The sequence below is a fragment of the Canis lupus genome, chromosome 12 (genome assembly GCF_011100685.1).
Source record: "Canis lupus familiaris isolate Mischka breed German Shepherd chromosome 12, alternate assembly UU_Cfam_GSD_1.0, whole genome shotgun sequence".
Taxonomy (NCBI): domain Eukaryota; kingdom Metazoa; phylum Chordata; class Mammalia; order Carnivora; family Canidae; genus Canis; species Canis lupus.
In genome coordinates, this window is record NC_049233.1 from 60,174,031 (window position 1) to 60,190,178 (window position 16,148).

General features: G+C 34.8%; 1 protein-coding gene across 2 annotated transcripts in view; it reads left to right on the forward strand.

Moving 5' to 3' along the window:
* Positions 1-16,148, forward strand: part of GRIK2 (glutamate ionotropic receptor kainate type subunit 2) — a 1,061,838-nt gene that overhangs the window by 978,853 nt on the left and 66,837 nt on the right. The gene's annotated exons all lie outside the window — the stretch shown is intronic.

Genomic DNA, 16,148 nt, shown 5'->3' on the forward strand with positions numbered 1-16,148 from the left:
TATTTAGCTTTGAATGGAGGGCAGAGATAGGAGTGTCTCACATTGTATTGAAAAGAGAGGAAGGGAAGAGGTCAAGGTGAGGTGGACGGTAGGAAGGTCTGAGATTTCAGGGAAATGGAAAGTGGGTTAACTGTAACTAAGGCAATTTTGAACACTGTGGGGATGGGTGACATTGAAGGTATCTATCTTCTGTTCTGGGATATTTTTTTTTTCCAATGGAATTAAGGAGCCTAAATATAGTCATGGAATAAATAGCCATGGGTTTATGCAGATTTTTTAGATGAGTGTTGTGAAAGAATAATGAAGCAGAGGAGTATAGTCTCCTCTAAAAAAAATAATAAGTAGTTGAAAATGGTCTGTGGAATCTAAATTTGGAACAGAGTTAAGTAATCTTAGAAGATAGAGAAGACACAAGGCATAAAAGAAAGGCTGGTGGACAGATTGATGCCTTCTCCCCAAACATAAGTGCAGGCGACTAAAATGAGTAGATAAGCAAGAAGCATGAGTGTTTGCAGTTGTGCAGTGGGAAGACTTGATACAGGAGTGCTGTGGAGTAGCAGAGCATTTTTGCAGAAGACAAAGAGATTAGACCTTTAAGCAGTTGTCTATCTGGATATAAAATTGCCAACATTGTATTAAGGCTTGGAGTGGACAACACTGTGGCACAGTTGCTACTGTCTTAAATGAGTGAAGGAGCTGTGCATTAAGTAGTGGCGGTAATGAGGTAAGAGAGAAACTTGTAAAGCCCTATGGTGTGAACTAAGTAGAAGGGACTTTTTAGAAGAGAGAGTGTAATCGGGAGTGAGTAGAATGTCCTGTGTTCCTATTTATTTGTGCATGTATTATGTGAGTGAATTTGAGTCCTCTGTGAAAAACACCAAGATGGAATTAGAGGTGCCAAATTTGTTTGGAAATGTCTGTGAGGAATGAAAGAGAAGAGGAAGAGCAAAAGTGGGCAAGAAATGCCTTCAGAAAGTAATTGTGGCCTGCCACTTGTGCAAGAATATAATGAAGGAAGGAGGACTGGGTAGGGAGATCTTAAGACCGTGCATTAATTCTGTGAAAGCCACAGGTTGGCCAATGGAGGGTTCTCAAGCCAATGCTCCTTATGGGAAGAGTCCCATATCCAGCAGGCATGACACAGACATAGAAGACTCAGTTTTCAGTTACTGGTTATGAGTGAAGCAGAGGAAATGTGGCTTTGCTGTGAAAGCCACAGTGGACCCAAAAGTGCAGCAGCTAGAGGCTGTCCACAAGCTCTGCTTCCACAAAGTTCTCTTGAAGAGAGATCTGAGCAGAAGACCTCTGTGGCCTGTACACTGTATCCTCTTGAGCATCTCACTGCATCCGCGCAGAACTTTAACTCTTTTAAGTCTTTCCTAATTGCATTTATTTTGTGATTTGTTTTACTTTTCTAGAAAATACTTTTATCCAGAAAAAAAAAAAAAAAACACTGAATAAAGATCTTTGAGTAACTTCCTGGAGGTAGACTACATGGTAAACATATTTGAAATGGCTCAGTTATTCTTGTGAGTTAGATGAAGCAATATATTTGGTTGTTTGTAGAAGAAAGTGATTTTAATTCCATTCTGGATGTAAACATCTTCTTAAAAATGATGACGGTTGCCTTCCTCCTGATGTAAAGTTTTTTTCTGAGGCCCAAATATTTTTGTCTCAGAGACTTAAGACCATAGCCTAACCACCAGTTAGCTTCTTATCTTCCTGCAGATTATGGCTTAGATGTCAGGGTGTTAAGTATCAAATCTGCTGGGTCTAAATTCTGTACATCCAGGTGTTTCAAGATTAAAGTGGGGGGACTTCCTACTTAGAGAAATGCTGCTTGATATGTGTACCCAACTGTACATTTCCACCCCAGTTGTGAGGAGTTTAAAAAGTGTATATCTGTATCTCTGTCATGTGTTCCCTGTATCTTTTTAAAATGGCACCTGTTACAAAATGACTGAATATAGTTGTCCTTTTTTTGACTGTCAGATAGTAACCGCATGTTTTTTTTTTTTTTATTAATTCTGATTGGCAGCTGTTGGGTGCTCACACTCATCTTACTTTTTTCTTTGAATATTGCTCACTTTAAGCTCATTATATCTTCAATACTTTATGTCAAAGAATTGAAGCAATCTGGCAGTTCCTGACAGAAGGAAGTTAGACTATAAAGGCCAATTTCCCTCATTTTTTTTCCTGGTACTATTGCTGATACTTCTACAACTATATAAACGTTATGAAAGAATGGGTGAATTAAACTATGTCAATAAATATTAATAAATCAGTTCATTTATATGGAAAACCTGTACATAACATTTAGAATCATTCACTAAGAACCATTTTTTTACTCATTAGAAAATTGTATTTATTTACTGTTAGCAAATAAATGACAAATATTTGGCTACATGAGCTGCTGACTAGTTTCTTATACCACTTAATGGTATAACTATGTATATATCTCAAGTGCTATTTTGTTCTTACCTCTATATATTAATCATGAGTCAGAACATCTCATTCCCCATGGTCAGTTTTTGATAACATCATATTTTCAACCAATTAGTTGTATCTAGTAGTCATGTAACAGATGTTTGCATAGTAAAAAACACAAATAGTAATTCTTTTCCAAATTCAAGCAGTTATGCTCACCAAATTCAGTTAGCATGAGCAAAATTTTACTTCTCCTGATTACCATTTGGGAATTTTGAAGTTTAGTAAAGTGAAATTTAAATTCAAATTTATTCTATTGAAACTGAATTTATACTCTTTAAAAAGTCTTTTGATACATACTTCATTTAAAATGTATCAGTAAAGTGTCTGGATTACAAATATAATTCCTGGTCAGGAATAATCAAAGGATGAAAGACTGTCAATCAAATCCAGTAGACAATTCCCCCCTCTCCCCCACAAACCATGGCTCTTGTTTCCTTATAAACCATTCCTTCTGCTTTCCACATTTATCCCATTTTTGGTATCCAGTTAGAATATCAACAAATCAAGAACAGAAAAATTGAGAGATGAATGACTAACATGAGAACCAGTAGCCAGCACAGAAGGAACTTGCTTTCTTGGCAAGATTGTGTAGGTTGGAAATAACATGGACATTTTTATTTTTCCTTAAATAATGGTGGGGAAGGGTTAAGAAAAAAAACACATATACAAATATCCACCATAGCTGGATACACAGACTTTAATGAACTCACAAACATAAGTTATCTTGAGTTAATATGACTAATTGGCACAGCATTACATAACTTACTGGCAAAGTGAAGATAAAGAATAGCTCTTTTTTATGTTTTGTTTTTCATATGGAAGAAATATCACATGTAAGCCAATGGAAATAATCTAGTAGAAAGGAAAAGATGATGTAGAAGTGGGAGGAACTTTTGAAATAATGTCCTTGAGTAGGCAAAAGGGGATGGAGTCTAAAATAAGTAGAGTGACTGACTTTCTTTGGGAGCCAGTAAAGGAAGAGGAAGTGGAATGTATTGGTATAGATGCAAGTAGGTAAATAGCAGTAAGTAAGACTTACCTGAGGTTTTTTGGTTATTAATTTAAAATGAGACTTACTCTTGTGGTTGTGAATCTTTCTCTAACTATGTTCAGCTGTGTGGGTGCAAGCAGTTAGGCAGAAAGCTAGATATAACCTGGATTGCATTTTCGCCAAGATAGATGAAGAAGTATAAAAAGGATAAGTCAACTATGGTCTATAAATATGCAGTCGATTTTATAATTGAGCAGGAAATTTAAGCCAGGTGAGGAGGAAAGAGAGGATATTAAAGGTTAAGACACAGTAAGACAGTGTAGGGGTGATGGCTTGTTAGAAAAATTAAAAGTATCAATATAAGAGTTGCATGCAGGAATCTGAATATGAAGGGATTGCATTTTTTTAGTGATGGCAAGGTTTATGATGTGATTATGGGAGAGAGAATGGTTAAGTCGCAGAAAATAAAAAGACAAATTCAAGAACTTTGAGGACAGGATATGGGTATTATCAACTATGAAGGAATATATCAAGAATTGAGATAGAGAAACATAAGGGAGAGTGGCTTAGAACAAGGAGGGCAGCTCAATGCAAAGTGGGAGCGGGTCAAAGGCAGCACCAAGACAGAGAAGGTGACATGCTCTGTTGACATGAAATTTTAAATCATGTGACAATTAGGGAAGAATAACAGAAAACAGAGTGGAGAGGGCCGTGGAAGAAGCACCATCTTTAGGAGAGAATTAAGAGATCTGTCAAACCTAGAAGGTGAACAGAATGTTCATGGAAGTAATGGAGCATGGAGGGGCATTTGGTGAGTGCCTGGGGACATACTGGAAGATCCATGAGTGTTGAAGAGTAAGAGAGTTGGATAAGAAGTGGCTTCCCTCTCTTGATTGAGATAAAGTTGTTTAAGATTCATGTTTGCTGTCAGAAATGATGGATTAGTACTGCATGTGAGGTTCCACTGAGGCTGGTTCTTACTTCTAGCATGTGAACTCCCTCTTCACCTTGGTGATAGAAGGACCCTAAGAAGTATAATTTCTTTTTTTAAGTTACTATTCTCTCCCTCCCCTTATTCACTCAGTAAATATTCAATGAATCTTTCCTAAGTTTTGGGTGCTGTAGTGAGTGCTTAGTCTCTGCCATGCTATAGATAAGAGCATAAGAAAGAGACAAATAATGACCAATTGGAGCTTTGGGGATTTTCACAGAGGAGATCTATATTTGTCAGAAAAGCATATAACCAGGGATCTAGATTTGTTTTTGTTGTCAGAGAGGCTTCTTTGAAGAAGTGGTATTTAACATTTTTTGAAAGGATGATGATGAGGTAAGCAAGGATGTCTGGAAGAAGAACATCCATAGATAAGGAACTGAGGCAGCTCTAAACTTAGTGTTTCATGCATTCTACATAATTCCCAACCACTTCCCATTTCATTCCATATCCCTCTCAATATACTTAGCTTCTGAGATTACCAAAAAGAGCAAAAGCCTTTTGAAAGTTTTTTTTTTTCCTTTTGAAAGTTTTTAAGAGAACTTGACCAAGTAGAAATGATTATTTTCAGCAGGATGAAGGAAGAATGTTTTTCCATTGTTCACATTTTTCCAACTGCCTTTCTTGAGTCTGAAGAAAGGGAGAATTCTTTTTGAGTGAAGTAGTATCTTAGAGGTCCCTAAGTAGAACTGGAGATTGCTATATTTTTAAAGTAATTCCTTATGTCAGTGGCAGAAGAATTGAAGAGCCTGGAAGGAATGTAAGAATAATGCAATGGCTTACTCAAAGTCTTTTAAAAACATTTTAAAAACATTTCCTCTTATTTTGTTTTATAATAGACTGTGTACAGTAAACAATCTTTAAGGTACTTTTAAGTAGCAGTATTTAGTAATTCCTTACTGTGTGCCACCAAAATATGTATATTGCTTTGACCAATATCACTTTTTAAAATATATGCTATGCATACTTAAATAATGCCAGGATTTCTGGATTTACCTCATTTGGGTTCCTAAGTATATAAGCATGATCTTTCATGTCTCTGATACAGTTTATTGATGTTTTTCTGAAATAATTATAATGCCATCTGGAGGTTTTTTTCTAAAGATTTACATTAGTGACAAGAAAGTAAGTAGAGTGTCTTAGTCTGCTTGCTATAACAAAATACCATAGATGGGGTGGTTTAAACAACAGACATTTCTTTCTCACAGTTCTGGAGGCTAGGACGTCCAAGGTCAAGATGCTGGTCAGTTCAATTCCTAGGGAAAGCTCTCTTCCTGGCTTGTAGACAGCTACCTTCTTGCTATGCCCTCATATAGAGGAAAGGAGAAGAGAGAATTCCAATGTCTCTTCTTATAAGGGCACTAATCCTGTCCTGGGGGCCTTCCCTTCATGACCTCATCTAAACCTAATTATCTCCCAAAGGCCCTAACTCCAGATGCCATCACATTGGGAGTCAGGGCTTCCGCATATGAACTTTAGAGGACACAAACATTTAGCCCACAACACAGAACATGTAGTGAATACATGAAAATTAATTTCTTTAAAGTAGAATATTAGAAACAGCAAATTGATCATGACCTATCCTCCCATTTTTCTCTCTCTTTCAGAACAGGCTGTTTGATTCTGTTCCTGGTCAGTCAGTTGTCTCTATGCCTTCCTGAGTTCCCATTCAGGCAGCTTTTTATAAACTGTATCCCCAGGCAATAGAATTCTGCTTCAATCTGTCATGTAGAGCAGTGAGCCAGGCTCCATTCTGCCACCTGTCCTGGAACACATGTGTTCTGTTTACAACACAAATCTGAATTTTCAGCTGCCCATGCTTGATTCTTGATGCAGACCCAAGCAGGCTGGTGGCATCCGTCCACCTTTCATACTTTGTTTTGTTTTATTTTGTTTGTTTCAAGTTTATAAATATATTCATCTTTTCTTAGCATCATGGATTTAAAATTTTCTCTTTTTATAATGCTACCTTTATCAGAAATTCTGCTCTATTTTTTAATTTATGAATTACTCTAAGGAAAATACATGATACAAGACATATTGGCTAACATTTAAGATTTTAGATTCCTGGGAAAGGCTAGTGCAGACATTCACTTGGAAGCACAGGGATACAGAAAGTTAAAAAAGGTCATATGGTGCAGTGTCTACATCATCAACATGATTCAGCTCAAAAATCACTGGCTAGGTTTCTTTAATGCTCAAAGTCTATTGGAGATTAAGAACCAATTTAAAGAGGTAAATGATCCTTGACTTCGAAGATTTTACAGTTTATAGAGGTGTCAGCCATGTAGATTACAATACTATGAGGGGAAAAAATAGTCTACTACAATGATGATGTGCTCAAAGTTCTCCAGGAATTCAAAGAAATGGTGTTTAATTTTAACATGGGAAATCAGGAAAGGAGGGAGATTGGAGTAGATTAACAGAGGGGCTATCATTTGAAAATGCCTTGAAGAAAAGTTTCACGGGAACAGTGAAAAAGAAAATGTTTTATTTTTCCTCTGAGATTAAATGGGAAAAGGAGAAGTAAATTGGAGATTAAAAAGTATTTTAAAATGGAAATGGGAAAGTAGAATTCACTTAGGTAGCCTTGTGTTTTTGTCTTTTGTTTTTTTTTTTTTTTTGGGGGTGAGCAGATAGAAGGCAGAGTAGTATGATCAGTGTGAGAATGAGGTAGGAAACCAAAGGTAGGAGGATAGTTGAGTAGATGTGAAGATTGATGGACAGGTGGAAAGAAAGAAATACAGAAAATATAGAAACAAACATTTATTGAATTCTTAGTCTCTGCCAGGCAGTATATTTTTACATCCACTATTTCAAGGTGATTCGAAAAGGAGACTGAAATCTTACAATTTTGGAGGAATTACGAAGATCCCTTTATATTAATTTGCTATCAAATTTCAGCAAAGAGAAATGGTGGTCTTTTTGATCTTTAAGCTTGACTATTCAGATATTTTGGGCCTAGTCTTTTGCTCTTTTAGGAGGGAAATAACTCATGTTATTCCCCTGTGTCTTTCTCTAATTACTTTGTTTCCTGAATGGTCTCTTCAGAAATAAAATTTTCTGGTGTGGAGTTTAAGCTCAAACATCATGATGTTTGCATTTATGGTCATTCTATTGTGTGTATATGTAGTTAGGTTGTTCAGATTTAACCTGGGTGGTAGACTAAAGAATCAGCCACTTAATCCAAAAGTGAAGGAAAACAAGCTAAAGGGTGGCTTCTCTTCAATTTCATCTAAATCATAGATGTAATTGAAAGCAGAAAGGAGAAAAGCATTTCTGATCCTGGGTAGTAAAATTTAAGAAAATGAGAAAAGTAGACATGGAAATGCAAAAGACATGGCCATTTTCTCATTATTAACTGATACCATCATACCTTGTGTTGTATACAGGAACATAGAACTTTTTAAGTGCCACATTAGAGCTAACTGGTGACTGGATTAGACAAAATGGCAGGACTACAGCAAATGATCCAAAAGGTGCAAGGGGCACCATTTGCACATACCTGGACTTACCAAATGAATGGCATCTCAATGGTAACGTGTAAGAACCTAGAGGTAGTATGAAAATCAGACCTCTAACTTCATTCACACAGAGAGAAATTTGCTTCCTTCTACATTCAAATTCTGGATTTGGAAAGAGGAGGAAGAGGGAAGTTCCCTTGAGAGGGGAGAAGCATCCTTGAGAGATGGAGTCCAGGGACTCTTGGATGGCTCAGTTAGTTAAGCATCTGACTCTTGATTTTGGCTCAGGTCAAGATCTCATGGTCATGAGATTGAGCCCTATGTCAGACTCTGTGCTGGGCATGGAGTCTGCTTGAGATTCTCTCTCTCCCTCTGCCCCTTGCCCCCTCCTTCCCGTCCCCGTCCCATGCACAAGTGCATGCCTTCTTACTTTCTTTTTCAAAAAAAAAAAAAAAAAAGTGGAGGGGAGTTCAAATATCCACTTTTCCTAAGATAGGATAGTCACTTGTTTAAATCAATTAGGTTCTTTAAATTGTTTTAGCACCCTCTCTTCATTTTCAAATCTGCTCCAATTTGGACAATAAAATGACCACCTTGTTAACAGGGAGTTTGAACTTTTAATTGGATATATATATATATATATATATATATATATATATATTTAAAACTTTGAGCTAGAAAAGAGTAAAGTTGGCAAATCTAGTCAGCAAATGGCTTTTGGTTGCTTTTCTATCCCTCCTCCAAAATTTCCTGTTTACCCAACTGCTACTGGAAACTCAAACTCATAGCATAATGAAGTTAGCTAAAGAAAAAATTTTTGCACATTGGTTTAGGTGTTTATGTTCATGTCTGCTGCATCAATCTTGTATAGACAGGGCAGTTGAGGTGAAAGTATAGTATTGCTGCTATGTCTCTAATTGCTGTTTTCTTGTCATCAGCTTTTAGGGCACAAAATCTTTAGTGCAACTGTAAGCCTAGAGTTTTTCCTCTAACGCTTAAACACATTTGTGCATTAATAAGTGTCCTGTCAAAATCTTATTGAATTTCGAACATTACATGGCACATTGGCTTAAATTATTACTATCTTGTATATTAATGAAATTGTTGGTTTAATGATCAAAATATTTTGCTTGATGAGAACTTTGCTTGAAATCACTCTTTCATTTCATATGAAGTATGTGCAGAGATATTAATTTTTTCAACTGAGAATACCCTACAATTTCCTATCAATCCCAAAGATAATATGTTGTGTTTGAATAAGACTATCTTAGCAATATATTGTTATCATTTACCTACAATTCCTTAAACTAGATTTGTTGATTTTTTTTTTTTAAACCTTAGGTTTGGAATTCTTGAAATCCATATCCTAGTTTTATTTTCAGTAGGTGAGCTTGAGAATATCCATACTTTTTTGAAAAATTGGAAAACATATTTGTCAGATTACTTAGATATCTGTTGTCATTATTTTGAGCAAAATAAAAGCAAATTAAATATTTTTGCAGACAGAACAAAACCGGGCTTTAAAAAAATCTTGTATGTCTTACGTATAGTATAGCTACATTAAAGTAACCCTTCATAACTTAGATTTAATAATCATATGTCAAATGGGTAAAATTACTAAAAGGGCTCAACATAGTGAAAGCTATTAATTAATTGATAGGTGTTTATACAAAGAGAGTGTTATGTAGGGGAAAGAACAGAAGTAGGAACACAGAGCTTTGGCTCATGTTCAATTTTAAATGATATTTTGTCATTCTAAACTGGAGAGTTTATATCCCCGGTAGAAAAGTCATTTGGAAATGTATGCAATGAGATTTACTGTTCAGCTCTGATGATAGCACAGAGCACCAGTGGTGCTGTACTCCCTATACCTGTGTATGGAGTAGTGCCTGGCCAACAAAGAACTGTCCCAAGAAAAGTGTATCTTTAATGGCATTTCCCTTGACTGGAACATTGGAATTCAAATTCATTTATTTCCTCCAGGCCTCAGTGAATCTTCAAGGATATTTCCAGTTCTGCAATACATCAGCAGTTATTTAGGAAGAATTAAACTGAAATAGCTACCCTAGTAGAATCACAGATATATTTGTTGTTTATACACATATGAATACACACACCACACACACACACGTCTTCATTTTTAACAGTATCTTCTCTGTAGTGGAATTTGGCAAAAAGCTGTTCCATTTTAGAATCAGTCCAAGGACAATTAATTGTAGAAACAGAAAAGGGCCTTCTCATCAGATTATTTTCCAGGAAGATGATTCACAGATCAGACCCCAGTAATGAAATTAAACTACATTTTTAGAGCAGTGATTTTAAAACATATTTTCTTCTTTAAAAAAGCAATATACTCTTCCTCAATAAAACAATGCATAGATATCCAATATATAAAATATGTGGAATTGAGCTCTTCACAATTATCCTATGGTTTCTACCTTCTCCACACCCTGTCTTCCTCTCCAGAAACTCTAGGTACCTCTCTATTAAATCCTGGGACTCCACAGAACACAGTAGAAATTGTATTGCTGTGAATTAGAGGACATCCAACTCAGTGAATGGTAAGATAATAAGCAAATTAAGTCAGTGTGCCAGTCCTGGACAATCAGCAACAATAAGATTGAAGAGAATTTGGGATTTGTACCATTCTGGAAAGCATTCATATTCAGTGAAAAAAATTTGCAGGTCAGAGAAACAGTTTTATAAACCATGTTTTGTCCCCAAGGTGTACTTTTGTGATATATTCTAGACCAGACATTATTACATTGTTAGAAGAATCTTGCTAATTCATTATAAGTAGGTCATATATCCAAAAACCTATGGAAGTTCTTAAGGATTGTAACAGATAGAATACATTGTTTTTTAAATTTAATTACTTTCTTTTTTTTTTATTGGAGTTCAATTTGCCAATATATAGCATAACACCCAGTGCTCACCCCATCAAGTGCCCCCCTCAGTACCCGTCACTCAGTCACCCCCACTCCCTGCCCACCTCCCTTTCCACCACCCCTTGTTCGTTTCCCAGTTAGGAGTCTCTCATGTTCTGTCTCCCTCTCTGATATTTCCCACTCATTTTTTTCTCCTTTCCCCTTTATTCCCTTTCACTATTTTTTATATTCCGCAAATGAATGAGACCATATAATGTTTGTCCTTCTCCAAATGACTTATTTCACTCAGCATAATACCCTCCAGTTCCGTCCACGTCGAAGCAAATGGTGGGTATTTGTCATTTCTAATGGCTGAGGAACATTCCATTGTATACATAGACCACATCTTCTTTATCCATTCATCTTTCGATGGACACCGAGGCTCCTTCCACAGTTTGGCTATTGTGGACATTGCTGCTATAAACATTGGGGTGCAGGTGTCCCGGCGTTCCACTGCATCTGTATCTTTGGGGTAAATCCCCAGCAGTGCAATTGCTGGGTCACAGGGCAGCTCTATTTTTAACTCTTTGAGGAGCCTCCACAGAGTTTTCCAGAGTGGCTGCACCAGTTCACACTCCCACCAACAGTGCAGGAGGGTTGCCCTTTCTCCACATCCTCTCTGATAGTATACATTGTAATGCAAAAGTGTGGACGAGAGGAAAAAAAGGGGGTAAAGAAATACAATGGAGAATAAAAGGAAGACAATGAGAAAGTTTGCATATGTCTGAAACTTAATTTATAACAAATTGTGTGGTATGTGTAATATTTTTGTCCTTATTATGTAGCTACATCATATTTTTCTGTCAAAAAAGAGAAGATATAAAACCTATGGCATATTTCATACTCATGCTATTGAGAAATCATGTCTCTCTTATAAAGTTCATGCCATATGCATTTTATAGTATGAAGAACTGTATTTGAATATGAATTTATGAACTTTTATCTCAATGTCTGGATTTCAATCTCTTTCAAATTAGCAATTAAATTGAACTAAATGAACTTTTGATATGATTTAAATGTCATTTGATTCTTTTTCAGAGCACTCATAAATATGATGATTTTATTTTCATGAGCTACAATTACGAATTCAAATAAATGAAAACTTATTTTTTTATTTTTTTCAAGTGACAAAGGAATACTGAACTAAGAATCATGGAGATTGATCCTTAAATTATTCTTTTAATTTTGAATTCATTCATTTTAGTGTATGTGTGAAAGTTACGTATTACACTCAAACAGCGGAGAGTGATTTAGCAATTGGTGAATATGTTGGCACGGATTAACTATATACTTCACCTCAACTGACCACACGTTAGTGGTATTTTCTTCTGCATAGTTCGACCTTGACAACTCTCTTTTGTCATTGCAATAGCTCTGGTAAAAGTCATAAGGACATAGAAGCATCTTAAATGATGTTGCAATGAAACATTTGGGAGGATTATTTGCTTTTTTCTATCAGGTAACCTTGAGCATGGATGTCCATATTTTCCATCTTGTTTTGATGCATTGGTACTTCTTTTCCTGCATAAGCTGGAAAGGCTGTGAGAGAATATTATGTCTAGGCCTGAGTATGATATTGCACCAGACCATTAGCAAAGAATCCTTCTATTATAATTCATGCCTGAAACAGTGCCTAGCACTCACTGAATGAATGAATTTGTAAAAAAAAAAAAAAAAAAAAAAAAATTATTATATATATGAAAAACTTTAAAAGCCATTCAGCTCAAGAACTATAATATATGTGTCACTATATGAGAAGTATATTGTTACTCACGTTATAATAACTTTTTGAAACACTTTTATATGCATAAGGCATTAGTGAAGGCATTGATGGCTACATTCAGAATGGCTACGTTTTAGTGATTCTTCAGAATCATAGCAAATGAACTCCTAATAGATAGCAAAAAAAACCAAACCAAAAAGATAGGTGGTAATCCTTTTTTAATTCCATAAATAATTACCTTATTTCTCCTAAGTAATTGTATTATGTCTAAATTTTAAAGCCGGATCTGATGGATCTCTGACCATTTTTAACAGTAACCTTACATTTGTATAAATGTAATGAAAATACAACTGCTTGTTAAATTCCTCTTAGGTGTGTGATAGTTAATATAAGACACATGGGATTAATTAAATATGTACTAAGTCCTATTAATGAATTCCAACTAAATACCATTAGTTTCTTCTATTGTAATTAATCAGATATATTATTAGCATAAATACATATATAATTATGCGTAGTTATATTTAATTATATAAATATATTTATACTGATAAAATGATACTTAGATTTACATTTTAATATCTTCATTTTTCTAATTCCAAATTCCAATAAGTGTTGTTTGGTGAGGTATAGAACACAGTCCATATATAATCAACATAAATACATTTTCTGTAACTTCTTTTTCCTGTTTTCTACAGGCTTCATCTCTCCTTTCATTTGATTTGCAATCATTTTTATGAAATTGGCAGCATTAATTTCCCTTTTTCTTCTTGGGCTTAAAATTCCCCGTACCTCTGCTTATAGATTCCAAGTCCAGAACCAGTTACCTTGGAAACTATTTAAAGAACATCTTCGCTTTACTATTTGTTTTATCAGATCATAAAACTGCCTTCTTTCTCCTTCATCTGCTGGTTCAAATAGCTCAGTGCTGTGGGAACTGATAAGCTCAGGGTTTATGCAGTGTTAGATCTGTGTGTATATGTGCATGTGGGTGTTTGTGTTTTGTGAATGATTCATAAAAACTTAATCATAATAATCTTGTACATTGCTTCACACCATTATTATTGTGGGGGGTATCTATGTTACTAAAAACTGGATTCTGAGATAATTTCTTTTATGAATATTCTAACATCTGAATTTGTGGTATGTGGTATTTTACCAGTAAGATATATACAATATTAAAATAGTTTGCATTACACAGTTTGTTTTTGGTTATCTGTCACTGTAATCTTTTATATGAGGCATTGCAGACTGAAATCACAGATTGCAAAACAATGCAATAACAAAGAATAGAGGCTCTGGAGCTGTGCTACCAAAATTTGAATCCCATTTCTACCATATTACTAGCTATTTGATCTTGAATGAGTTACTTAATGCTTTGTAACTTACTACAAAATGGGGATAAGAAATGAACCCACCCTATAGAGTTAGTATGAGTTAACACTTGTAAGTACCTAGAATATATGGATAATGCGTGTTATAGATCAAACCAACTGACTTGAAAAGAATTGATCTTAAACTCTAATTAAAACCTATGGTAATACATTACTGATGATCTAAAGATAAATTTAATTTACAACTCTAAATTCATAATCTGGGTGTTAAAAGTCAATAAAATCCAATCCTGAACTGCATAAGTACCATACATTTATTTTTTAGCCCCAATTTCAAAGTATATTGAATTTATGTATATTTATAAAAGAACCTTAAGGAGCTTGTTAATTATTTTTGGGTATCCTTGAAAACATTCCATTTCTATTCCACACCTCAAAGCTTCTGTACATGAATACTTCACAGTGGTTTTGATGTTTTCAGATTCTTACTTTATCAAAGACGTTTACTAATTAAGTTAGAGTCTTGGAATATGTTATCTGCATTATGGATTGAGACATACATGCTTGGATAGAACATTAGATTTTTAGTTTGTCGTATCACTTAGAATTTTTTTTTTTTGATATCACATTTTCCAGTCAATTCATTTGGGAGAAGAAAGCAAATTCATTGTGAGTTGGAAAAATTAGTAGGTAATAAAGTTTGGGACTAGCAATGGTTTTGTCCAAATTAAAAAAAAATCAATTACCCTAAGAAAGTGCTTTTTATTTTATAAGAATTTGCAAGTCTTTATCACTTGTGCTACCTTAAAAAATTGCTTCACCTAAGGCTCAGCTTCCTCAGTATACCACAGGACTTGGAAAGTCTACGTTATAGGATAAAATATACCTGGCAGTTGTAAAACAAGGCCACACTCATTGATGCATAATAAATGTTTGTGTGTGTGTGTGTGTGTGTGTGTGTTTTAAAGATTTTTATTTATTTGAGAGACAAGGTTAGAGAGAGAGAGGGCACCAATGAGAGGAGGGGCAGAAAGAGAGGGAGAAGCAGACTCCTTGCTGAGCGGGAAGCCTGATGCATAGACTCAATCCCGTGACCCTGGGATCATGACTGAAGGCAGACGCTTAACCCACTGAGCCACCCAGGCGCCCCCACAATAAATGTTAAGTTCGTTAAGTAGAAATAATGCAATTTAAAGAAAAAAAAGCATTTAGCATGTTAGGGCATTTTAATAATATTAGATTGTAAAAGCAGGCATTTACTAAATATGATTACAGAAGACAAAGGATTTAATACAGTCTTAGAGTTTGCTTCATGAATGCTCATTGAAAGAATGTGAAATTGACTTAAGGAAATAGACCATTTTCCAAGAACATTCTCCTAAATATATATTTGTTCTTCTGTATGTTTGTCATATATAGATATAATAGGAACCTATTACCTTTCATTTTAATGTGTATAGTACATTAAGCAATGGCAATATTTTAATTATATGGAGTCACCAACATGTGAAATTCCTTTTATTTGGAGGAGCGATTTATTTCTGCCACTCAAATATGGCAGTGAGTGTTCACTGTTTTATTTTATTCAGTGAGTGTTCATGGTACACCAGGCACCATGTTAGGCACTTTTCATGCATTTTTGTCGTATAATCCTCACAACCAAGCTATGATCTGGATGTTCCTCTTATCCACAGATAAAAGTAAAGCAATTAAAATTTCTGGAATCAAAAGTCTTGCTGAAAGTCAGGTAGATGTAAAGTGCCAGAGCCAAGATTTTGATTTATAGTTTAAATGTAATGTATTTAGTATAAATATAAATCTATTTATATATACAAAAATTATAATTACTAGTAGATTTATTTTTAGTATAAATATATTTAATATAATATATGCCACATTTACATAAATCATTTTATATTTATTAGTGGAAGGTATGCTGCTTTTGAATTTGTAAAAAGGTAAAATCTGTTTCCAGTTAAATCAGTTATAGTTGGGTTATTGTATAGTATATTCACACTATTTGCAATAATTAGAGATTTTTTTTTGTGCAGGTGTCCTTAAAATTAATAGTGTTAATATTTATGTTAATTGAGATAAATATAAAGAAGATCAGTCAGTTGCAGAAATCAGCTGTAAGCAGCTTTTACACAGAGATGCAGGATGTTGTTCCTAAGGAAATACACAGTTACATGACCTCAGATTAGTCTCTTTCCTATTATTTGATTTTT